At 46.9% G+C, this 25,575-nt stretch overlaps 1 pseudogene; it reads left to right on the top strand.

Annotated features, from left to right (window-relative positions):
- LOC117042194 overlaps positions 1–18,782 on the top strand; it is a 51,612-nt pseudogene extending 32,830 nt beyond the window's left edge.
- The last annotated feature ends 6,793 nt before the right edge of the window (positions 18,783–25,575 follow it).

Below are 25,575 nucleotides of genomic sequence, written 5' to 3'. Positions count from 1 at the left end.
CCTTTCTGCATCAGCTCCAGCTTTTTACAAAAGGCAAGCATTGAAATGACACTTGACCACCTTTAGGATTGTCTTAAGTTACTACTCTAAACCCCTTCCCAGGAGGAGGCCTTTTAGAAATATAGGGGGTGGGGGTGTCGTCTTTCGCTGCCGCTGCAGGTAATTGAACCCATGAATTTCTCCCTAAATAAACGGGAATATAAAGCTTGCAGGCTAGGAAGAGCATTTCTGTTTGCAGGGAGGGGGGGGGCGGATCTCCTCCCTCTCCCCCTCCCTCTGGGTCAATGAGCTCCGCTTCCTAGAAAGGCAGGAAGTTTGGTTTTTTTTGGGGGGGGGGGAGATTATTTGGAGGGGAGGGGTCTCCATCCCCATTCCCGGAAGAGAAGCGGACTTGGAGAAGAGGAGAAAGAGGTGCCGTATATTGGGGGGTTATTTGGGGTGCGGGGTGGGAAAAGGATTTGCTTCCCCTCTCCCTGAATCTACAAACAGGGCGGCTGGGAAAGGAGGCGGGAGGATTTGGGGGGGGGGATGGAAAGCAGGATGGGGCTCCGTCCTTTTAACTGTGGGAATAGGGGGGGGGCTAGATGCAGGCCATCCTGTTGCAAAGTGGGGTCCTCCCCCCCCCAACAGGGTATGCAATGTAAGATCCTTTTTGACGCGCAGAGATCAAGCCTGGCTCCCATATGGTAGGGGCATGGGGAGGGGGCGAAGACATTTGAGATGAACCAGAAAAGGGTCCCCCCCCCAGTGCAACCTAACTACAAAGGTATTTGCAGCCCCACCCTGTGCATGTTGACGCAGAAGTCAGTCCTATTCTCTTCAAACGGGTGGCAGCCCCATTCCACCTAGTGATGCTCCTCACTGTTTAACAGCTTCCATCTCCCTTCTCATTGCTGGCCCCTCCTGACCCCCCCCCCCACCGCTCCCCCCAGGCTCTGCCTCCTGTGCAGGCAGCCGGTCTGGGCGGGAGGGGAGGGCAGAGCTCCTCCAGGACCCTGATCTGCCCCCCTTCCGAAATCAGCTGCTGAAGCCCCTGGACAGTGTCCAGGGATATTGGCCTCCGGAGCTTCCTGAGTAAGAAAGAGGCTGATGTGAGAAGGAAGGGGGAGGCCCTCCCAGCTCCCCTTTCAGAAATCCTAGGCTGAGGTTGCTTTGGGACAAAGGAAAGAGTCTGGTTCGGTTTCCCATACGGGGGCAGTTGGGGGGGGGTTTGCTGTGCTGCTTTTGTGACCCAAAACTGGAGGAAGTCCCGTTTTTGCGCAATTCACGTCTTAAGTGGTTGAGCTCTTTTGAGGAGAGTAAAATGTTGACTTTATGGTGCTGGAGGAGACTCTTGAGATTCCCATGGACTGCAAAAAGATCAAACTTATCCATCCTTAAAGAAATCAGCCCTGAGTGCTCACTGGAAGGACAGATCCTGAAGTTGAGGCTCCAGTACTTTGGCCACCTCATGAGAAGAGAAGACTCCCTAGAAAAAAAAACCCTGATGCTCAGAAAGATGGAGGGCACAAGGAGAAGGGGATGACAGAGTATGAGATGGTTGGACAGTGTTCTCATAGAATCATAGAGTTGGAAGAGACCACAAGGGCCATCCAGTCCAACCCCCTGCCAAGCAGGAAACACCATCAAAGCATTCCTGACAGATGGCTGTCAAGCCTCTGCTTAAAGACCTCCAAAGAAGGAGACTCCACCACACTCCTTGGCAGCAATTTCCACTGTCTAACAGCTCTTACTGTCAGGAAGTTCTTCCTAATGTTTAGGTGGAATCTTCTTTCTTGTAGTTTGAATCCATTGCTCCGTGTCCGCTTCTCTGGAGCAGCAGAAAACAACCTTTCTCCCTCCTCTATATGACATCCTTTTCTATATTTGAACATGGCTATCATATCACCCCTTAACCTTCTCTTCTCCAGGCTAAACATACCCAGCTCCCTAAGCCGTTCCTCATAAGGCATCGTCTCCAGGCCTTTGACCATTTTGGTTGCCCTCCTCTGGACATGTTCCAGCTTGTCAGTATCCTTCTTGAACTGTGGTGCCCAAAACTGGACACAGTATTCCAGGTGAGGTCTGACCAGAGCGGAATACAGTGGTACTATTACTTCCCTTGATCTAGATGCTATTATACTGCTATTGATGCTGCCCAGAATTGCATTGGCTTTTTTAGCTGCTGCATCACACTGTTGACTCATGTCAAGTTTATGGTCTACCAAGACTCCTAGATCCTTTTCACATGTACTGTTCTCAAGCCAGGTGTCACCCATCCTGTATTTGTGCCTTTCATTTTTCTCGAAGCAACTAGCATGAGTTTGGCCAAAGTGTGGGAGGCAGTGAATGATAGACATGCCTGGCACGCTGTGGTCCCTGGGGTCATGAAGAGTTGGACACGACTGAACAACAACAACAAAAATGCTGACATTTCGTAAAGGGAAAAGGGGAAAATTTGCTCACCAAAAGATCACTAAGGAAAAAATCTGACGCTGAGCGAAAACTCCGTCTTCCGTTCAAGTGGTCATGTGCAAAGGGAGGACGGGACGAGGGGGCAGGACTGGATGCTCTTATGCCACTGCAAATGAAAAAGAGCCCACGATCGACCAGAACCTCCAGGGGATTGAGTAGCCAATCACAATCGACCTGTTGGACATCCCTTCTATAGGTGATCTAAAGCCCACCACCTGGGCAATGCTCACAAACAAACCCTGCAAAGTGGGCGAGGATGACAGCCAGTTTAATGTTTGGGTCAGGGGTGGATACCATTATCCAGCCTGAGGGCCACATTCGCTCCTGAGCAGCCTTACAGGGGCCACTTTCCATTAATGGGCAGGGCCAGAGGACAGAGTTGGTGGAGCTATGCAGCTGACTTTTTGTCCAGGAGCTGCCTGCCTTCCAGGGATATTTTCCAGCCACATGAAAGCCCCCCAGGAGGCAGCTGGGAAGCGTTGGAAAGAGGGTGTGGCACCGGGGAAATTCCTGAGAGAGAGAGAGAGAGAGAGAAAGGACTTGAGGACCAATCTAGCCCCTTGGTCTGAGGTTCCCCACCCTGCAGTTTGGGTGCTGAGCTTACACCAGGGAGACCCAGTCTCATATCTCCATGCTCAGGAGAGATGCCCTGTGGGAAGTTTGGACCCCCTGATTATTTCTCATCCTGTCCTTCCTCACAGTGTAGGGAAGATAAAAGGGTACACACACAAACACACACACAGGTTCCTAAGATGAATGACTAGGGGGAAATAAGCTACAGAACTTCATCTCTGTCCCCTAAACTACAATCCATGTTAGCGCATAGAGTGCTCTAAATATTTCCATCTGCTCCACTTGGATGGAGCTTCTGCACCCTGGTGCCCTACAGATGTGACTTTCTTCCAACGACAAATAAAGGAGTTTCCCTTATTTTCTTTATTTTAAATATATCAAAAGGTCAAAAACTGATTTCCTGGATGCCTGTTTGGAGGAAGGGAAAAGCGAGGTCTGCAGAGGTACTGACCGTAATGCTTTTTGCGAAGCTTCGTTAAGAGTTTTGGATTTGATCCTAGAACTTTATAAACCGAAGCTGAATGTCCCCTAAAGACTGAGGCAGCTTATAGTATTATAAAGTTCCTGTAGAAAGGATTACATCCTTTCAGTTCCCTGCCTTTGTAATTAGAATTTATGAGTACAGTGGACCCTCTGGTTACAGTTTTAATTCATTCCAGGGGTCCGTGCGCACCCCAAAAAATCCGTAACCAGAGGCACCTCTTCTGCGCACGTGTGCGGCGCGATAAAGCACTTCTGCTCATGTGCGAGGGGCGAAAACCGGGGAAATACTTCCAGATTTGCCGCTGTCGCAACCCGAAGATTACGTATCCAGAGTACTGGTATTTGTAATATGTAAAAGATATGCTGTCTCTTTAAATGTCTCCCACCCTAAATAAATCCGTCTGAGACATCTTCAATATTAATAATAATATTATTATAATATCTTCTCCATTGTTCTCCTTAAAGAGCTGCTCTCTGCATTTAAGTACATTGCAACAGCTGAGAAAGTCCCAGAAGTGGCCCAGTTTACGCCTCCTGCTCCTCCGTCCTATCAACTGGCAATGCAATGGCCTCTGAGACCCCCTCTGAACGGTCTCTTCTTAGAGGTGGAGTGCAAAGAGGAGCCAGGCAGCTTCCTCAGGTAGGGAAAGAGCAATGGGAGCAGGGAGGAGGGAAGAGGCACAGATGGGACAACCCAGCCTCCCTCTGTGTTGAGTGGGGATGATGCGGATCTAAGAGAAGCTCTGTCTTCTTCTTCTTCTTCTTCCAGGCCCTCTTGACCTTTGAGGATGTGGCTGTGTTTTTCACAGAGGAGGAGTGGGCTCTGCTGGATCCAAGCCAAAGAGCTCTGCACAAGGAAGTCATGGAGGAGAATTATGAGATGGTGGCCTCTCTAGGTAAGGGGACATTTTTATTCCTCTTGGCTGTTAGACGTTGGAGGTGGGAATCTGCTGTTTGAGCCATTTATTCATGCTGTGTCTTCTTTGGCGAATCCTCATAGCCAAGAAAGATTGTCTTCCATGAACACGGTCTTAACGGTGTATCCGTAATCTACATTGGAAACATAGATTTCTAGGCGGGAGTTAATCACAGTGAGGTTTTCCCCAATGTGCTTTCCTCTTAACTTGCTTCTCCCTTTTGTCCTGAGTTTGTGCTTCTTCAAAGTCCATGACACCTTTGGTAAAGGCCAAATTTTGGAGCCAAATTTTCTGTGCTTATCCTTCATTTTTATTTACTGTATTTGCCTTGAAAGCGTCTTTAAATCTCTTTTATTGTCCACCACTATTTCTGTTTCCATTCTTAAGTTGGGAATAGAGTAGTTGCTTTGGAAGACGATAATCAGGCATCCGAACAACATGACCAGTCCAGCGAAGTTGATGTTGAAGATTGTAGTTTATAACAACTCTGTACTTTTGTCAGTCGGTAACGCTTCATAAACTTATATTGTGGTATGAATTTCCCCCTAAAACCCATGTAAAATCTACAGAGAGACTCACAGGTTAATAATGGTGGCATGAGCTACTATGGTATGAATTCGCAAAAAACAACAACCCTGTGTATAATATACAAAGAGGATTCATTGGGTAATAATGGTGCCATGAGGCTTCCTGGGCCATGTCATTTATTAGCTTTTAATGGGCCACCAGATAATTTGCTCTTTACATCACAAGATTAATACTTTTGAATATTTTTACAGTCACATATGACATAAACAGCACTTCTGTTTTACTTTTTCTGCATAGCAGAGTCTCTGACACTCAAGTCTGAACTCATCTCGTCGCTTGGAACAGAAACATACAGGGATGTTGTCCTGGACCAATTGAGAGGTACATACTTCCACTTTGCTGTGAGATTGTAATTTTGTATGTCTCATTTCAGTGTGTAGGAATATAATTAGAGCCCTTTTGGATAAAAACGTGTACAGTTGGTTGGAGGAGTGCCTGGCGTGCTCTGGTCCATGACTAAACGACTAAACAACAACAGCAACAACAGTTGGTTGGAATGTATCAGTGAGATATTACAGATCAAGGAGGAAGGAGAAATCTGAATACAGAGGCATAGCAATTTCACATGAGGGGGAAGATGGGAAAAGTGTGTCTCTCCAGATGTTGCTGCACTACAACACCCATCATCCCTGATCATTGGCCATCTTTGCTTGGGTTGATGGTACTTAGAGTCCAACCACATCTGGAGGGCCTCACCTCAGCATAGAAAGTTTCTTTTGGTGCTCAGGGTTACATGGGAGTTGAAGGTATAACTGGATACTAAGTGTTCTTGAACAGGATACTAAGTTCTCTTGTCCCTTGAATACCTAACAATATTCTCTTTCTGTCCCACTTTGAACCAGGTGATGGAGAAGGCAATCAGAATTTTGATGGGCCATCTGTAAAGTACTTCAGTGTGAGTGAACACCTTAGAACACATCTACAAACTAACACAGGAGAGAAACTCTGTAAATGCAAGGAGTGTGGAAAGAGCGTCAGTGAAAGAGGAAAGCTTACTCTACATCAACAAATTCACACAGGGGAGAAACCATTTAGATGTATGGAGTGTGGAAAGAGCTTCAGGCGGTGTTCACACCTTATTATACATCAACGGACTCACACAGGGGATAAACCATTTAAATGTATGGAGTGTGGGAAGGGTTTCATTGAGAGTGCAGCTCTGACAAAACATCAACAAACTCATACAGGAGAGAAAACATTTAAATGTATTGAGTGTGGGAAAGGTTTCATTGAGAGTGCAACTCTTCTTGTACATCAACAAACTCATACAGGGGAGAAACCATATAAATGCTTGGAGTGTGGAAAGAGCTTCATTTGCAATGGGAAACTCACTGCGCACAAACAAAGTCACACCGGGAAGAAACCATTTAAATGTAAGCATTGTGGGAAGGGTTTCAGTGAAGCTTCAAATCTGACACTACATCAACGAATTCACACAGGGGAGAAACCCTTTAAATGTATGGAGTGTGGACAGAGCTTCAGTCACAATGGAATACTTTCTATTCATCAACGAACTCCCACAGGTGAGAAACCATTTGAATGTATGGATTGTGGGAAGTGTTTCATTGAGAGTAGAGCTCTTAGAAGACATCAACGAACTCACACAGGGGAGAAACAATTTAAATGTATGGATTGTGGGAAGTGTTTCATTGAGAGTGGAGCTCTTACAAAACATAAACGAACTCATACAGGGGAGAAACCATATAAATGTTTGAAGTGTGGAAAGAGCTTCAGACAATGTTCACACCTTACTATACACCTACGAACTCACACAGGGGAGAAACCTTTTAAATGTATGGAGTGCGGAAAGAGCTTCAGTGAAAATGGAAAACTTACTGTACATCAACGAACTCACACAGGTGAGAAACCATTTAAATGTATGGAGTGTGGAAAGAGCTTCAGTCGGTGTTCACAACTTACTATACATCTACGAATTCACACAGGGGAGAAACCCTTTAAATGTATGGAGTGTGGGCAGAGCTTCACTCACAATGGATTACTTGCTGTACATGAACGAACTCACACGGGTGAGAAGCCATTTAAATGTATAGAGTGTGGAAAGAGTTTTCGTGAAAGTGGAAAACTTACTGTACATCAACGAACTCACACGAGTGAGAAACCATTTAAATGTTTGGAGTGTGGAAAGAGTTTTCGTGAAAGTGGAAATCTTACTGTACATCAACGAACTCACACGGGTGAGAAACCATATAGATGTTTTGAGTGTGGAAAGAGCTTCATTTGTAGTGGGAAACTCAATGTACACCAACAAAGTCACACTGGGGAGAAACCATTTAAATGTATGGATTGTGGGAAGGGTTTTATTGAACGTGGAAAACTTACAAGACATAAAAAAACTCATACAGGGGAGAAACCATTTGAATGTATGGAGTGTGGGAAGTGTTTCATTGAGAGTGGAGCTCTTACAAGACATCAACGAACTCACACAGGGGAGAAACCATTTAAATGTATGGATTGTGGGAAGTGTTTCATTGAGAGTGGAGCTCTTACAAAACATAAACGAACTCACACATGGGAGAAACCATTTAAATGTTTGGAGTGTGGAAAGAGTTTTTGTGAAAGTGGAAAGCTTACTGTACATCAACGAACTCATACAGGGGAGAAACCATATTAATTTTTTTGGAGTGTGGAAAGAGCTTCATTTGTAGTGGGAAACTCAGTGTACACCAACAAAGTCACACCAGGGAGAAACCATTTAAATGTATGGAGTGTAGAAGGCACTTCAGTCGGGGTTCACACCTTAATGTACATCTACAAACTCACACAGTGTAGAAACCATATAAATGTATGGATTGTGGGAAGTGCTTTAGTAAGAGTGTATCTCTTATAAAACATCAACTATCTCACAGAAGCAACTGTTTAAATGGAAGAAGTGTGGAAAATGTTTGAATTATAATGGAGTTTTTAATATACATCTTTGGAGTCTCACAAGGGAGAAACCATTTAGACATATGGAGTGTGCTTTGTTTTCAACACATATTTCACTTTGTCCCTCGTATCAATAAACTGATATAGGGAGAAATCAATTGTCAATGCATGGAGTGTATTTGATGTTATGGTGTTTGTATGGAACATTGTACATATATGTATTAAAGCAATGAAGGTAATGTCTCATAATAATTAGTTTAATGAAAGATACATTGTACTGTTAGGGATGCTCAGAATGTGACCCGTGAGTGAACATGTGCTGAGACTCTGTTGATATTTGTTCTTTGGCAGAGAGAGTTGGGAATGGAGAGTTGGGAGGTGTAGAGCATGACAGTGCTGTTTAGAAAGCAGGATTGGCTCTGGAATCCTAGAACTGTCGGGTTGAAAGGGACTCCAAGGGTCATCTTGTGCAATTCCCTGTTATAAGAACAGCAGCATTAATGGTGGTTCTGTGTGGGTCGCCCAGTCAGCCTTATAATCAAAATTAATGCCTCTGCATTTAAACTACTTAACGAGCTGAATGGTGTCTCCACTTATCACCCACATAAAAGCTCTCCATGTAAGACCATAATTTCTAACTTCTCCAAATTTAGTACAAGTTTGTTACCTTCCCAGTAAGGTGGTCGCTCTCAATGCATTCCCCCACACAGAAGGTTTCAACTTGGTTTCTCAGTGCAGAGGAGCCTCGGATCTAATCCATCACACTATTTCCTCTTCCAAAAACGTATGTCAACTCCCCTGGCCGGGTTGCCTGGCAATGAGCCATTCCAGATCACTCTGCCAAAACTCATGTGCAGTTTGGCAAGACCGACTCCAGTGTCATTTATATAGGAGTCTTTAGAATATGACGGGTCAGAGAAACGTTTAGGCAAGGGGTCCTCAGTGTCCGATCCTAGCTCCCTCACAAGTTCAAGATTGCCCTTGCCCACTCTTGCATTAAAATCACCTGCCATTAACAAGTCAATGGTGTAGGATTCCAGTTCTAATTCCTCAAGAAATAAAGTGAGTTGGTTTGAGTAGCCCAATAGTTTCTGCTTGTTAGAGCGAGGAGGAATAAATGCATGAAGTATGATTAGGACTAAATCTTAAAAACCCAAAAGAAATGCCTGGGCAATGTTATCCCATGTCTGGAGGGGACTCACTTTAAATTTAGTCTCCCTTGCACAAATAAAGGTTAATCCCTAACGGGCCCATGATGTTGGATTTGTGGACTAAAAGGGAAAATGATTTCTACCCCTCCAAACAGATTTCATAATGAGCCCACCTTTCCTCTAACAATATGATATCAAAAGACTCGATAACACCAATAATAATAATAATAGGTGGCTCCCAACAGAATATTAAAAACATCAAACATTAAAAACTTCCCTAAACGCGGATGCCTTATGATGTCTTCTAAACATCAGATAGTTGTTTATTTCTTCACAGGGCAGGTGCCACTACCGAGAAGGCCCTCTGCCTGGTCCTCTGTAACTTTGCTTCTCGCAGTGAGGGAACTGCCAGAAGGCCCTCGGAGCTGGATCTGAGTCTAAAGGCTGAACAATGAGGGTGGAGACGCTTCTTCAGGTATACTAGGCCAAGGCCATTTAGGGGTTCAAAGGTCAGCACCAACTCTTTGAATTGTGCTCGGAAACGTACTGGGAGCCAATGTAGGTCTTTCAGGACCGGTGTTATATGGTCTCAGCAGCCGCTCCCAGTAAACTTCACTGGCCTTTTCCTTCCATCCTGCAAAGTTCCAGGAAAGGATCTTATTCGCCTGGAACTTGGAGTCACTTGACAGTCAATCAATTTCAATGAGCTGATCTAGACAGTTATCCATGGCATAGTAGACATTGTGTGAGAGTGTGTGAGCTTTCAGGGTGAATAAAAGCCATTCTCCAAGAGGCTGGGTTCTATAGCCCCTCTCTGTGAATACTGAATAATAAAAAAAGCACAATAGGAAATCTGCCCTTGTCTTTATACTTTCCTGGGAAACAGCTGGGAGTCGCTGACAGCATCCTGACATATTTTTACCAATTTGCTTCCAAAGCAACACTACCAGTCTCCCACTAGTCCGTGGATGTAAAGTGTGAACTCGGACTGGAGCTCATTACTGTGAGTCTCCTTGTAGATTTTGTGTAGTTCTTCTGGAAGTTGTCCACATGAGCTGGAAAGCTGCCTGGCTCCCTCGACCCGAAAGTGGAGATGAGCACCACATGCCATAGTCAAATTCGGCTGGACTTAACCGCCCAGGGGTCCTTTACCTTTTACCAATATATAAATCCTGAATGCATTTCTATAGCATCCTCCACCCCTATTTCTGGCTTGCTGTACATCCATCATCACCTTCGATCAACCATGCAGTGGAAATAAGAGCTGAAGCCTGAGAGATGGGAGCCTCTCCTCTCCCAGGTGGTCCAATGGTTGGATTTGGTATAATGCAAAGTCCTGCATCTCCGAGGCAACAGCTGACCTGAACCATGTAGGGGGTGGGGGAAGTGGACAACCCCTTTTCAAGGATCCCTCTGTCGAAGAACATGGGAGGAGTAGCAGATTCCTCGCCAGGAGGGAGAAGCCAAGGCAGCCCCAGGATGTAGATGACACTCTAAAACTCCAAGTCTCTCTCTCTGTCTCCCCGCTGCCAAAGTCCTGCTGGGCTTCCCACCCCTCCCTGCTTGCTTCCATTCTTCCCTCAGCCCCCCAACTTCCTCCTCCACCCACCCCATGTGCAGGGGCCTCCCAAGAGGGGCGGGGAGGGGGGAGAGAGAGGAGGGTCTCTATCCAAGCCTCTCTCGCGTCCTTTAACCCTTCCATGAACTCCCTCTCTTTCTCTCCCCCACCCAAGTGGCGTCTCTACCTGACCTGAATTGCAGGATCCTGGTTCGAGTCAGGAGGGGGTCTCCCTCTCATAGCTGGGAGCCAAAAAAGGGGTACAACTGCTCTGCCACTGAGCTGCGCCCCTCCCGCCCCAGAGTGGCTGGGGTACAAATAATAAATAAATTATTATTAGCAAGCTCAAGTTCAAACACCAGCCCCTATTTTCAAAAGGCACCCGTAATGACGACAGTGGACTACCCTTTAAGGTTGTCGTAAATCACTCTTCCAAGCCCCACAACTCCGGTCTACTTTGCAGGGCTGTTGTAACGGGGACACCTTACCCCACGGCCCTGCCCCCCCCCAACATTGGGAAATGGGTGTGGAAATGACCGGACCCCCGCCTCCCAGCAAGGGATTAAAAGAGATAAAAGGGGGGGGGGAATGTAAGCTGTGACACCTTCGTGCCCCGGTGGACTTTTCCGGAGGTCGGAGGGGGGGGGGCGTCTCTTTCCCTGCTGTCTCCGGGGATCGAACCTGGGACCTTCTCAGGAAAGAAACAGAATAACTGATTTGGAAGGAGGAGGATTTGTGTCTTCTGGGAGGGAGGCGTCACTCATTCCTCCCCAAGGGTCAGTGAGCTCCGCTTCCTAGAGAGGCAGGAAAGTTGGGAGGGGGGATCCAAGGTTGGAGGGGGAGGGGCCTCCATCCACATTCCCAGAAGAGGAGCGGGTCTACGGAGGAGGAGGAGGAGGGAAGAAAGGTGCAAAATATATCTATATAATGTGGGGGGGGGGAGAGAGAGAGAGAGAAGGATGCGCTTTTCCCACCCTTAATCTGTAAACAGGGCAGCTGGGAAGGGAGGGCAGCATTTGGGGCGAGGGGGGGGATGAAAGGAAGTAGGGGAGTGCTCCCCTTCCCCCTTCTTTCTGTGGGTCAGTCGAGCGGGGGAGGGGCTGATTCAGGCGCTGCTGGGACAAAGGAGCCCCTCCCGCAGAGGGGGCGCGTCCTTGGAGACCCCCCAGCCCTTTGTATTGCAGGAAAGGAGATCGGAATAGAAGAGTCATGAGATGCTCAGCTGCCCTTCTCTCCCCCCCCCCCCCGGCGCTTTTGCGGGAATGAAATGGGAGGCCTTCCCCCAAGGGCTGGACTTGAACCCAGGCCCCAGTTCCGCGAGTCCCGGGTTCCCCCTGGCAGGAATCCCTGGGGAGCCGCGATCCTGGCTCCGCGCCCAGTTGTGCCTTGGAGGGTCCCCTTTGTATGGAGAACCGGAGAGAGGGAGGCCATGGAAGGGTTAAAGGAGGCGAGAGAGGCCTGGATAGGGACCCCCCCTCTCCCTCCTCGCCCCCTCCCTGCTCACCTGGCGAGGCCCCTCCGGGTGGAGAGGTGGGAGCCCTTGGGAGGGTGCGGCAGCCACGGGGGGGGGGACCCCTCTGGGCAAAGGGAGGAGGGCAGAGGAAGTTGGGGGGCTGAGGGAGGGAGGGAGGGAAGCCATCTTGGAGAAAGAGAGAGAGACTTGGGGGCTGCCTGCCTTGACTTCTCCCTCCTGCCCAGGAATCTGCTTCAGGAGTGGAGCAGGGGGATCCCTGAACAGGAGGCCCGATCCACCCACCCACCCACCCTCTCCTCCCTTGAAGCTCAGTCCCTGCCCTGCCTTAAGTCCCAGATCAGCTGCTGCATGGGGCGCTGGGGGCTATTATAGCCAGTCTAACCATTGGGGGAAAGAGGACAGGGAGGATGCCCACTTTATTATTTCCGCCCTTTGAGGCTTTTGTCATCTACAGTCTTACTCACATGCCTGTGTTTCTGTGGAGAAGCATCGAAAGGGTTCCTGCCCAGAGATAACTGTGCCCAACTCCTTCTCTCCATTCCATCAGGATTATTGCCACTATATCAGATCTCTTAAATCTGTGGGATTGAAGGGATTGGGAAGATTGTTATGGAAATGTGTGGGGTTCCCTTCCTCCCAGCCTGTGTAATTATTACTACAATTGTTGTTTTTATTTATTTTTGAATCTATTAGTCACTTTCTATTGCCCAGGGCAGCCCAAACTGACTTACAACCAGTTACAGGTAGGTAGCTGTGTTTGGTCTGCCATAGTCAAAGCAAAATAAAAAAAACTAAGTTTCTTCTTGGTATGAGCTTTCATGTGCATGCATGGTATTTGGAGAAGTGTGCATACACACGAAACTGATATGAAGAACAAACTTAGTTGGTCTCTAAGGTGCTACTTGAAGGAATTTCTTATTTTTTTATTTTGCTTTGACTTACAACCTGTTGTTGTTGTTCCACGGTGAGACTCCAAGGTCTTTTTAGCCATGTTTCCTGTATTTTGGGGGCAGAGATAAGGCTGTTCTCAGGGCCTGCTCCACCCTTGGGCAGCAGATGCAGAGAGGAGCAAGGAGGGGACTGAGCTGAGTGTCATTTGGCCAGTCCTGATTTAACCCTCTGTCCTCTCCTCCAGTGGAAGGTGCTGTCCCATTGCCAGTGTTTAAGACTCAATACAGCAGCCTCTGGAAGTCAATGGTGCAGGGTGATTTGGGAATGTGAGCAGTTGGCTGGAGTGCATCAGGAAGATGTTGGAGATCATTGAAGAAGGAGGAAATGAAATACAGATATTCAGCATTTTCAGAAGAGGGGGGAGAAGGGGAAAGTGCGTCCCACTAGATTGGACTCCCATAATCCCTGGCCATGGGCCATCCTTGCTTGGGCCGGTGGTACTTTACGCCCAACCACATCTGGAGGGTCAGAAATGCCTCACCTCAGCATAGAAGGTTCCTCTAGGGCAGTGGTGGTGAACCTTTTAGAGACCTAGTGCCCAAACTGCATACGAAAATCCACTTATTCATCACAAAGTGTCGAATGTTTTTGACCTTTTTTGGGGTGGGGGTCGCTGCAGTTCTTGCCGTCTCCCTCCCCTCCCTCTTCCCTACTCTCGCCAGGCGTGCTCCCTGGCTAGCTGGCTCGCTCGCTCTCGGGCTCCTGCAATGAGGAGGATGGAGCAGCCCTGAGGCCAGGTGAGCGGCGGCGGCCAGGAGGAGAGGGAGTGCACCCCCCAGCCAGCCAACCCAACAGCCACTGCTGCCTGCCTGCCCTGCCCATGATCTGATCCTGGCGTGGTCCTCCCATCTTCTTCCCTCCTTCCCTCCAGCAACGTCACCATGGCAAATGGGTGAGGCTGGGTTGGGCCTGGCGTGCCCTCCTAGCCCAGGTACACCCCTAGCCCAGGCAGGTGAGGCCTGCGGAGGATTGGAGTTGGGGGGGGGGAGCTGGGAACTACCACACAGCACTGAAAAAGTGCAGGGAAAAAAATCATGAGGGTCAAATAACGAACGCTGTTACACCCAATCGGAAAGAGACCAATCGCAGAACACAATCGCTGGCTACCAGCAAATAATAAAAAAAGTAAAAATAAGTTCCGTATGCCTGCAGTAGCATGGGGAGGAGCGGGAGCACAAATGTAAAAAACAACAAAACCACAGTGCCGATAGTGCGAGTGCCAGCAGTGAGGGCTCCGTGTGCCCACTGTGCACGCGTGCCATAGGTTCGCCACCGCTGCTCTAGGGCTCAGTGTTATTTGGGGGTTGGTGGATCTTAAGGGCTCTGGAGAAATTTCCCAGGGATTATGATTGGTATCCAGACCCTAACACTATAAATCCAAGGTGCCCACACTCAGCAGGGGGTCGAGGATTATTGTGCAGAGGATGAAGAACTTCATGATGGACTTAGGACCCTGATGAATAGTGAGCAGGTTCAGGGACATACAGCAGCTCCCTTTCCTCTGAGAAACCACTTTTTATAAAAAGTAAACCCCACAGTTCAACCGTATCCTGCGATAATGTTGGTTCATTAACGATTATTAAGGGTTATGAAAGGCTGATGTTGCATTACAATTATTTCATTTGCCTTTCCTAAAAATTTGGAGCATATGGAGGATGGGAGAGAATGTATGAGATGATTGATGTGTGTAATATTCCTCTGTTCTCTTCCTAGAAAACAAATAGGATTTTCTCCCCGTTCCCCTGGTTGAAAGAAGTCAATGGAGAAGGCAGTCAGAATTCTGGTGGGCCATGTTCAATACGAATAATGAAGATACCATTTAAATACATGGAGTGTGAAAATAGAGAGGATAAACCATTTGAAAGCATGGAGTGTGGAAAGAGCTACAGTCAGAATGGAAACCTTAGAATTCAACAACGGACTCACACGGGGGAGAAACCATTTAAATGCATTGGGTGTGGAAAGAGCTTCACTGAGAGTGGGCACCTTAGAATTCATCAACGGACTCACACGGGGGAGAAACCATTTAAATGCATGGAGTGTGGAAAGAGCTTCATTAACAGTGGAACACTTAGAATTCATCAACGGACTCACACGGGGGAGAAACCATTTAAATGCATGGAGTGTGGAACGAGCTTCACTACTAGTTGGAACCTTAGTATTCATCAACGGACTCACACAGGGGAGAAACCATTTAAATGCATGGAGTGTGGAAAGAGCTACAGTCAGAATGGACACCTTAGAATTCATCAACGGACTCACACAGGGGAGAAACCATTTAAATGTAAGGAGTGTGGAAAGAGCTTCAGTCAGAGTGGACACCTTAGCATTCATCAACGGACTCACACGGGGGAGAAACCATTTAAATGCATGGAGTGTGGAAAGAGCTTCATTCACCGTGGAACACTTACAATTCATCAACGGACTCACACGGGGGAGAAACGATTTAAATGTATGGAGTGTGGAAAGAGCTACAGTCAGAGTGGACACCTTAGAATTCATCAACGGACTCACACGGGGGAGAAACCATTTAAATGTATAGAGTGTGGAAAGAGCTTCATTGACAGTGGAACACTTAGAATTCATCAACGGACTCACACGGGGGAGAAACCATTTAAATGCATTGGGTGTGGAAAGAGCTTCACTGAGAGTGGCCACCTTAGAATTCATCAACGGACTCACACGGGGGAGAAACCATTTAAATGCATGGAGTGTGGAAAGAGCTTCATTAAGAGTGGAACACTTAGAATTCATCAACGGACTCACACGGGGGAGAAACCATTTAAATGCATGGAGTGTGGAACGAGCTTCACTACTAGTGGGAACCTTAGTATTCATCAACGGACTCACACAGGGGAGAAACCATTTAAATGCATGGAGTGTGGAAAGAGCTACAGTCAGAATGGAAACCTTAGAATTCATCAACGGACTCACACAGGTGAGAAACCATTTAAATGTAAGGAGTGTGGAAAGAGCTTCAGTCAGAATGGACACCTTAGCATTCATCAACGGACTCACACGGGGGAGAAACCATTTAAATGCATGGAGTGTGGAAAGAGCTTCATTCACCGTGGAACACTTACAATTCATCAACGGACTCACACGGGGGAGAAACCTTTTAAATGCATGGAGTGTGGAAATAGCTTCACTGAGAGTAGAACACTTAGAATTCATCAATGGACTCACACGGGGGAGAAACCATTTAAATGCATGGAGTGTGGAAAGAGCTTCACTGAGAGTGGGCACCTTAGAATTCATCAACGGACTCATACGGGGGAGAAACCATTTAAATGCATGGAGTGTGGAAAGAGCTTCACTGAGAGTGGAACACTTAGAATTCATCAACGGACTCACAGGGGGGAGAAACCATTTAAATGCATGGAGTGTGGAACGAGCTTCACTACTAGTGGGAAACTTAGTATTCATCAACGGACTCACACAGGGGAGAAACCATTTAAATGCATGGAGTGTGGAAAGAGCTACAGTCAGAATGGACACCTTAGAATTCATCAACGTACTCACACAGGGGACAAACCATTTAAATGTATGGAGTGTGGAAAGAGCTTCACTGAGAGTGGAACACTTAGAATTCATCAACGGACTCACTGGGGGGAGAAGCCATTTAAATGCATGGAGTGTGGAAAGAGCTTCACTCAGAGTGGACACCTTAGAATTCATCAACGGGCTCACAAAGGAGAGAAACCATTTAAATGTATGGAGTGTGGAAAGAGCTTCACTCAGAGTGGACACCTTAGAATTCATCAACGGGCTCACAAAGGAGAGAAACCATTTAAATGTATGGAGTGTGGAAAGAGCTTCAGTCAGAGTGGATACCTTAGAATTCATCAACGGACTCACACGGGGGAGAAGCCATTTAAATGCATGGAGTGTAGAAAGAGCTTCACTCAGAGTCGACAGCTTAGAATTCATCAACGAACTCACACAGGGGAGAAACCATTTAAATGCATGGAGTGTGGAAAGAGCTACAGTCAGAATGGACACCTTAGAATTCATCAACGTACTCACACAGGGGACAAACCATTTAAATGTATGGAGTGTGGAAAGAGCTTCACTGAGAGTGGAACACTTAGAATTCATCAACGGACTCACTGGGGGGAGAAGCCATTTAAATGCATGGAGTGTGGAAAGAGCTTCACTCAGAGTGGACACCTTAGAATTCATCAACGGACTCACACAGGTGAGAATCCATTTAAATGCATGGAATGTGGAAAGCACTTCACTTATAGTGGAGACCTTAGAATTCATCAACGGACTCACACGGGGGAGAAACCATTTAAATGAATGGAGTGTGGAAAGAGCTACAGTCAGAGTGGACACCTTACAATTCATCAACGGACTCACACGGGGAAGAAACCATTTAAATGCATGGAATGTGGAAAGAGCTTCACTTGTAGCGGAGACCTTAGAATTCATCAACGAACTCACACGGGGGAGAAACCATTTAAACCATTTAAATGCATGGAATGTGGAAAGTGCTACAGTCAGAGTGGACACCTTAGAATTCATCAACACACTCGCACAGGGGAGAAACCATTTAAATGTATGGAGTGTGGAAAGAGCTTCAGTCAGAGTGGGAAACTTAGAATTCATCAATGGATTCACACAGCGGAGAAACCATTTAAATGCATGGAGTGTGGAAAGTGCTTCAGTAGGAGTGGAAACCTGAATTCACACCATCAGACTCACACAGGAGAGAAACCATTTAAATGCATGGAGTGTGGAAAGAGCTTCAGAGTGGACGTTTACAAAACATCGAGAAACTCATACAGGGGAGAAACCATATAAGTGCTCGGGAAGTGGATAGAGCAGAGGTCAGCAACTTCCGACCCATGGGCTGGATGCGGCCCACGAAAGCCGTTTTACCGGCCCACGAGCCGTTCGCCAACTGAGCCGTCCTCTCAGCAAGCCCCCTGTCTATGGTGTGGGGACTTTCCAAGCAGCACCGGAAATTGGTTTCTCCCCCGTGTGAGTCCCTTGATGAATTCTAACTTGGCATTTCTAGATATCACAATTCCATTAATACCTTCAGCAAATCTGTAACCCTTTGAAAACTCCTGGTAGCCTACAAAAATTAATTGCATAGACTTAGGCTCCCCTTTCTTTCTCATTTGCTTTGGAATCTGTACCCACGCTTTAGAACCAAAAACATGTAGATGATCTATCTTAGGTTTCTTTCCAAACAATTTGAAATAAGGAGTAGTACCAATTGTCTGATGGAACAGCCTATTCTGAATATAACACGAAGTTAACATACTTTCAGCCCAATAAGACATAGGTAACCCAGCATCCTCCAACATTGAATGCATCATGTCCTGCAACGATCTATTCTTGCGTTCCGCAACACCATTTTCCTGTGGACTAAAAACATTACTTTTCCCATGCCCAATACCACGTTTCTGCAACCAATCTCTGAAAGCATTAGACATGAATTCACCTCCTCGATCACTCTGAATTCTTTTCACCTTGACAGAAAAAAACCTCTCCACTGATGCTACCCAGCTTTTGAATTTGGTAAATACATCTCCCTTGTGTTTCATGGGATAGGCCAAGAAAAACGTGTTGCATCGTCCACAATTGTTAGAGAAAAACGCGCTCCACCCCTGCTTACAGCAAATGGACCAATTGCATCCAAATGAACAAGCTGTAGTGGTGAGTCACTCACTCTATCACTCCTGGGAAATGGAACTCTGCAAATTTTGACTTTCTTACATATATTGCAGTCCAAATACTTATTGCAACTCTCTAGCTTGCATCCATCAGCTAACTCAGGCATTTTTAAAACACTTTTCCATCCAGCATGGCCTAGCTTCCTATGCAGTAAATGTAAACAGTTGTTGTGCATAGCTTTGTTGCTTAACACAGGTTGAGAATTACTGACCACTGCTGCAACTGAAGAACCAGCTTTAAGTTTAAACAAACCATCTTCTGGCTTAGCAGTGCCAAGAATCTCACCATTCTTTTTGATAATACAGCTGTTGTTTTCAAAATGAACTTTAAACCCAGCTTTAAGCAAACAATCAACTGACATTAAATTGCTTCTTAGTGATGGTACATACAGCACATTCTCCAGGTACTCACACAGACAAGGAACATATACAGAACCCCCTGAATGTACCTCAGAAGTTCTCCCATCAGCTAAAGCTACCTGACTGCTTTGTGTTTGGCCCTTAGAAACAAAAACATTCTCTGAATTTACAATGTGTCGAGACGCTCCTGAATCTACCACCCAGACAGTCTGTTTCTCATCAGCACACTTAACCACGGCAGTCACAAGTTGTGCTGACTTGGTGCGTTTGAAGAATTTCTTCTGTCTTTGCTGCTGCTCCTGTCGCTGCTGCTGCTTGGCCGCCTCCGGACACCCCTTTCTCAGATGCCGCGTGGACCCACAGCGATAGCAGCAACGCACAGCATAAGCAGACTCTTCACCAGACACCGCACACTGACGTTGTTGTTGCTTCCCTTCTGGAACGCTGCTTGCATTCTTTACAAGCCGACCGCTTGCCGAAGCCTCTGTAACTAACGACCTGTCCTCCCGCTTCTGGCATTCTTCCAGCAAACGCCCAGTTATGTAATTAACAGTCAAATCTTCTTCTTTCATCACTTCAAAAGTCATGACTAGATTGTCCCAGCTTTCAGGAAGAGAGCTTAAAATTATAGACACTTTCTCCTGCTGGTCTAATACACAGTCTCTTTCTTGAAGCGCTGCAAACTTCATCTGCAAACTGTGCAAATGATCTTGCATTGTAACTCCAGGCTGCAACATTGCTTTATACAACGCCTTGTGAAGAAACAGTTTGGAACATGATGTTTCACGCACATGAAGGTCTTTCAACGCCTTCCACACGCCTTTTGCCGACTTAATCCCTCTCACATGCGGTAACTGAGAGTCTTCCAGCCCCAAGACTATGGTGGCCCTTGCTCTTTGGTCTCTGTCCTGCTCTTCTTCATCAGGCTTTGCAGGTGGCTTATTTACTGCCTGCCAGAGATGCTCCCTCTGTAACACAGCCTGCATACGCTCAGACCATAGCAAGTAATTGTGGTCATTCAGACACTCAAACGCCATCTGAAACGGTTGAGAAGCCATCTGAGAGCAATGTTTCCTAACAACCCAGGAACCAGCTACTCACAGCTTCCGAGAGAGAACACAGGAATCCACAGTATTGACACGCTGCAGCTGTTGTCTGTCTTGCGCAGTTCCACGCGTCCACAGCTTCACCAGCTTCCGCCAATCACCAGCCACAATCTGGAACTTCCATAACCTCTTAAGATTTAGTGTCAGGAGTATAACGTATTCCTGGACACCGCAGAGTTAGACGCAGACTTTTCTGGAAGCTTCTGGCTGTTGTGGAATTGACTAGACAGCTCAACGCAGGAACTCAGGAACTCACTGGATAACTATATACAGTATTTATTGATTGAAGCAACTAGTATCCATAAGTTACTATGTACAGACTTTACAAAATAAAAGAAACAAAACATAAAATCTTTCCTCTCTGTCTCTCTCTCTCTCATCAACCTAACACCACACACTAACACCTAACACACCCTAACCACACAGCTCTCACACAGAGCTGAGTCTTATCAGGAACTCCACTGACCAATCACAAGGTCATTGCTAAGGGTCTGAGAGAGAGCAGATCTGGGCTTTCTGCCAACTAGTTAATTACTTAATTGCTTAGAGATAACAGCTCCATTTCTGCACGTAGGCAACTCTGAAATCTCTAACAGTAATGTTGTCTAGACATGTATTTAAAGTAATGAAGGTAACATTTCACCATAGTAAGCATAATATAATATTTAATATACTGTTTAAATGGAGGAGGAGTGTGTGAGCAGGGACGTAGCAAAGGGGGGCGTAGGGGGATGTCCAACCCAGGTTCCATAATGGAAGGGTTGACAAATAATCAAGGAACAAAATTTCCAAAGGTCTTATCATACTATACTAGGGATTATATATGAAATTTCATGCATATCGGTTAATATCTTGACCCTCCTCCACCAAAATAGCTGTTTACTTGGCTGTTTCCTATGTTGTGAAGGCTGAAAATTCAGTTAAGTGGAGGACTTAGTGTTCCCAAACCTAACCCTGTGGAAAGCCATCTAATTAGACTTTAATTTGATTCTGAGATGTTTTTAGGACGTAATTTAATTTTTGTTTGATTTTATACCAATGTTATGTATCTGATGTTAGCTACCCTGAGCCCGACTTCGGCCGGGGAGGGCGGGATATAAATAAAAGTTTTATATTATTATTACTTGTTATTATTCCTTTGTTAGAAAATATGAAATAACGTAAAACCATTTTTGCAGGGGGGTGGGAATCTGTGGGGCAGGTGACAAAAAATTTTCCGCACTGGGTACCACCTGAACTTGCTATGCCTCGGGGGGGGGGAGGTTGACAAAACATTTTTGCCCCCGGGTACCAATTTACCTTGCTGCTCCCCTGTGTGTGAGTCTGGAGTGTTGCTTCTGAATGAGGATGGACTGAGAGTGAGCTGGTTTTGGTGCTTGCTGGAGGGAGTTGGGAATGTTTGTTTCTGGGGATGGAGAGTTGCACAAAGTGGAGCTGAGACTGGGGGTGTTGCTTTGGAAGCAGAGTTAGATTAATATTGTAGCCACAGCAGCATAACCCCCCCCCCGACTGTTATAATTGCAATAATGGAACCATGAAGACACAGAAAGACTGAAAGCACCTACTTATATGCCCAAGGCAATCTTGAAACCCTCATCTATTCTTTTGATTTATAGATATATTGTGCATAGAAATATTTGGTGATTAACACCCAAAAGAACCAAGGTCATGAACAACACTATACCAAACACAAAAAGATCGTAACCGGCTGATAAAGTAATCTCAATTTCCCATCATTTTTACATATAAACAGATATAATATAGAACTCAAACATAATAATACATGGGTACAACTATTCAACTGCAAATGTATGACATCAACATGTGTCAATATGTAACACGAGGTCCACATAAAACAGATCAAGGTCCCAAGGCAGACAATATCCAAGCATAGATGTGAAAATTATAGTCTTGCCAGCCTCTACAACCTGCGTCATGCTCCACAATATCTATCACACCCCTCTGTGGCAACTTTCATGTTGCAGACTGGCAAGACTATAATTTTCACATATATGCTTGAATTTTGTCTGCCTTGTTGTCGTTCAGTCGTGTCCGACTCCTTGTGACCCCATGGACCAGAGCATGCCAAGCACACTTTCACTGCCTCCCGCAGCATCTCATCCTCAACTTCAGGATCTGTCCTTCCAGTGAGCACTCAGGGCTGATTTCTTTAAGGATGGATAGGTTTGATCTTTTTGCTGTCCATGGGACTCTCAAGAGTCTCCTCCAGCACCATAATTCAAAAGCATCAATTCTTCGGCGATTAGCCTTCTTTATGGTCCACATCTCACTTCCATACATCACTACTGGGAAAACCACAGCTTTAACTGTATGGACCTTTGTTGGCAAGGTGATGTCTCTGCTTTTTAAGATGCTGTCTAGGTTTGTCATTGCTTTCCTCCCAAGAAGCAGGCGTCATTTAATTTCGTGACTGCTGTCCCCATATTAAAAGAGGCCCGCTTCTTGCGAGGAAAGCAATGTAATGACAAGGGACCAGCCTTTAGGGTTGTCTTAAGTTCCTGCTCTAAAACATTTCCCAGGAAGAGGCTTTTTCAGAAATTGGGGAGTGGGGGGGTCGTCTTTCCCTGGCGCTGCCAGGAATTGAACCCATGAATTAATCACTAAATAAGTGGGAATACTGTATAGAGTTTGCTGGCTGGGAATTTCTGTTTGCAGGGAGGGGGAGGCGGATCTCCTGCCACTCCCCCTCCCTCTGAGTCAATGAGCTCCGCTTCCTAGAGAGGCAGGAAATTTATTTTTCTTTTTTGGGGGGGTGGGGGTGGGGAAGACTATTTGGAGGGGAGGGGCCTCCATCCTCATTCCCGGAAGAGAAGCGGACTTGGAGAAGAGGAGAAAGAGGTGCCGCATATTGGGGGGTTATTTGGAGTTGGGGGTGGGAGAAGGATTTGCTTTCCCTCTTCCTGAATCTACAAACAGGGCGGCTGGGAAAGGAGGCGGGAGGATGGGGGGGGGAGGAAAGCAGGGAGGGGCTCCGCCCTTTCTCTGTGGGAATCAGTGGGGAGGGGGGGCTGGATGCAGGCCATGCTTTTGCAAAGTGGGGTCCTCCTCCCCCAGGAGGGCTTGCATTTGAAGCGCAGAGATCAAGCGAGGCTCCCATGGTGGGGGGAGAGGAGGGGGGCGAAGACACTTCAGACAAACAACAAAAGGGTGCCCCCCCAGTGCAACTTAACTACAAAGGGATTTGCAGCCCCACCCTGTGCATGTTGACTCAGAAGTCAGTCCTACTCTCTTCAAACGGGTGGCAGCGGAAAAGGGTAAAAGGCGGATCTAGACGGATCCTCATGAATTCATATGATTTTTTCATTCAAATGAAAAAAAACCACCATGATACTGTAGACCACATCTCAGTCTATATGTAGCATCAAAAAAATCATGCACCCACTGTTTTGTGGGGCCACAATGGTGCAAAAACTTGTTTAAAAAACACGGATCCTCATGGATCCTCATGATTTCTGCATTGGGACACCCCAAACTCACCGTCAAATCACATATCATGTCCAGGGGCACAGCCTGCACCACAAAAATCTGGGATCCATGGCTTCCTCGCGACAATATGGTGCAAAAACTTGGTTTTGAAGCACGGATCCTCACGGATCCGCACCCTTTTTGCATTGGGCCACCCCTAACTAACCGTCAAATCACACATAATGTCCAGGGGCACAGCCTGCACCACAAAAAACACGGGTCCACCGCTTCCTGGCGACACCACGGCCCAAAAACGTGGTTCTGAAGCACGGATCCTCACGGATCCGCACCCTTTTTGCACTGCGCCACATCAAACTCACCGGCAAATCACACATCAAAGCCAGGGGCACAGCCTGCACCACAAAAAACACGGATCCAACGCTTCCTGGCGACACCACGGCCCAAAAACGGGGTTCTGCACCACAAAAACATAGATCCGAGGCATGGATCCACATGAATTCATATGATTTTTATATTGAAACAAAATAAAACCACCATGATACTCTACACCAAATACTAATCTATAGGCAGGACCAAAAAAATCACGTTTCCACTATTCCGTGAGGCCGCAATGGCGCAAAAACATGGTTCTGAAGCGCGGATCCTCACGGATCCTCAACCTTTTTGCACTGGGCCACATCAAACTCAACGGCAAATGACACAACATAGCCAGGGGCACAGCCTGCACCACAAAAAACACGGGTCCACCGCTTCCTGGCGACACCACGGCCCAAAAACGGGGTTCTGAAGCACGGATCCTCATGGATCCGCACCCTTTTTGCACTGCGCCACATCAAACTCACCGGCAAATCACACATCATAGCCAGGGGCACAGCTTGCACCACAAAAAACACGGATCCAACGCTTCCTGGCGACACCACGGCCCAAAAACGGGGTTCTGCACCACAAAAATATAGATCTGAGGCATGGATCCACATGAATTCATATGATTTTTATATTGAAACAAAATAAAACCACCATGATACTCTACACCAAATACTAATCTATAGGCAGGACCAAAAAAATCACGTTTCCACTATTCCGTGAGGCTGCAATGGCGCAAAAACATGGTTCTGAAGTGCGGATCCTCACGAATCCGCACCCTTTTGCACTGCGCCACATCAAACTCACCGGCAAATCACACATCATAGCCAGAGGCACAGCCTGCACCACAAAAAACACGGGTCCACCGCTTCCTGGCGACACCACGGCCCAAAAACGGGGTTCAGAAGCGCGGATCCTCACGAATCCGCACCCTTTTGGCACTGCGCCACATCAAACTCACCGGCAAATCACACATCATAGCCAGAGGCACAGCCTGCACCACAAAAAACACGGGTCCACCGCTTCTTGGCGACACCACGGCCCAAAAACGGGGTTCTGAAGCGCGGATCCTCACGAATCCGCACCCCTTTTGCACTGCGCCACATCAAACTCACCGGCAAGTCACACAACATAGCCAGGGGCACAGCCTGCACCACAAAAAACACGGGTCCACCGCTTCCTGGCGACACCACGGCCCAAAAACGGGGTTCTGAAGCGCGGATCCTCACGAATCCGCACCCTTTTTGCACTGCGCCACATCAAACTCACCGGCAAGTCACACATCATAGCCAGGGGCACAGCCTGCACCACAAAAAACACGGGTCCACCGCTTCCTGGAGACACCACGGCCCAAAAACAGGGTTCTGAAGCGCGGATCCTCACGAATCCGCACCCTTTTGCACTGCGCCACATCAAACTCAACGGCAAGTCACACATCATAGCCAGGGGCACAGCCTGCACCACAAAAAACACGGGTCCACCGCTTCCTGGCCGCACCACGGCCCAAAAACGGGGTTCTGAAGAGCGGATCCTCACGAATCCGCACCCTTTTGCACTGCGCCACATCAAACTCACCG

The sequence above is a fragment of the Lacerta agilis genome, chromosome 2, assembly GCF_009819535.1.
Source record: "Lacerta agilis isolate rLacAgi1 chromosome 2, rLacAgi1.pri, whole genome shotgun sequence".
Classification (NCBI taxonomy): domain Eukaryota; kingdom Metazoa; phylum Chordata; class Lepidosauria; order Squamata; family Lacertidae; genus Lacerta; species Lacerta agilis.
Note: the sequence above shows the minus strand (reverse complement) of the source record. Positions and strands in the feature narration are given on the sequence as shown.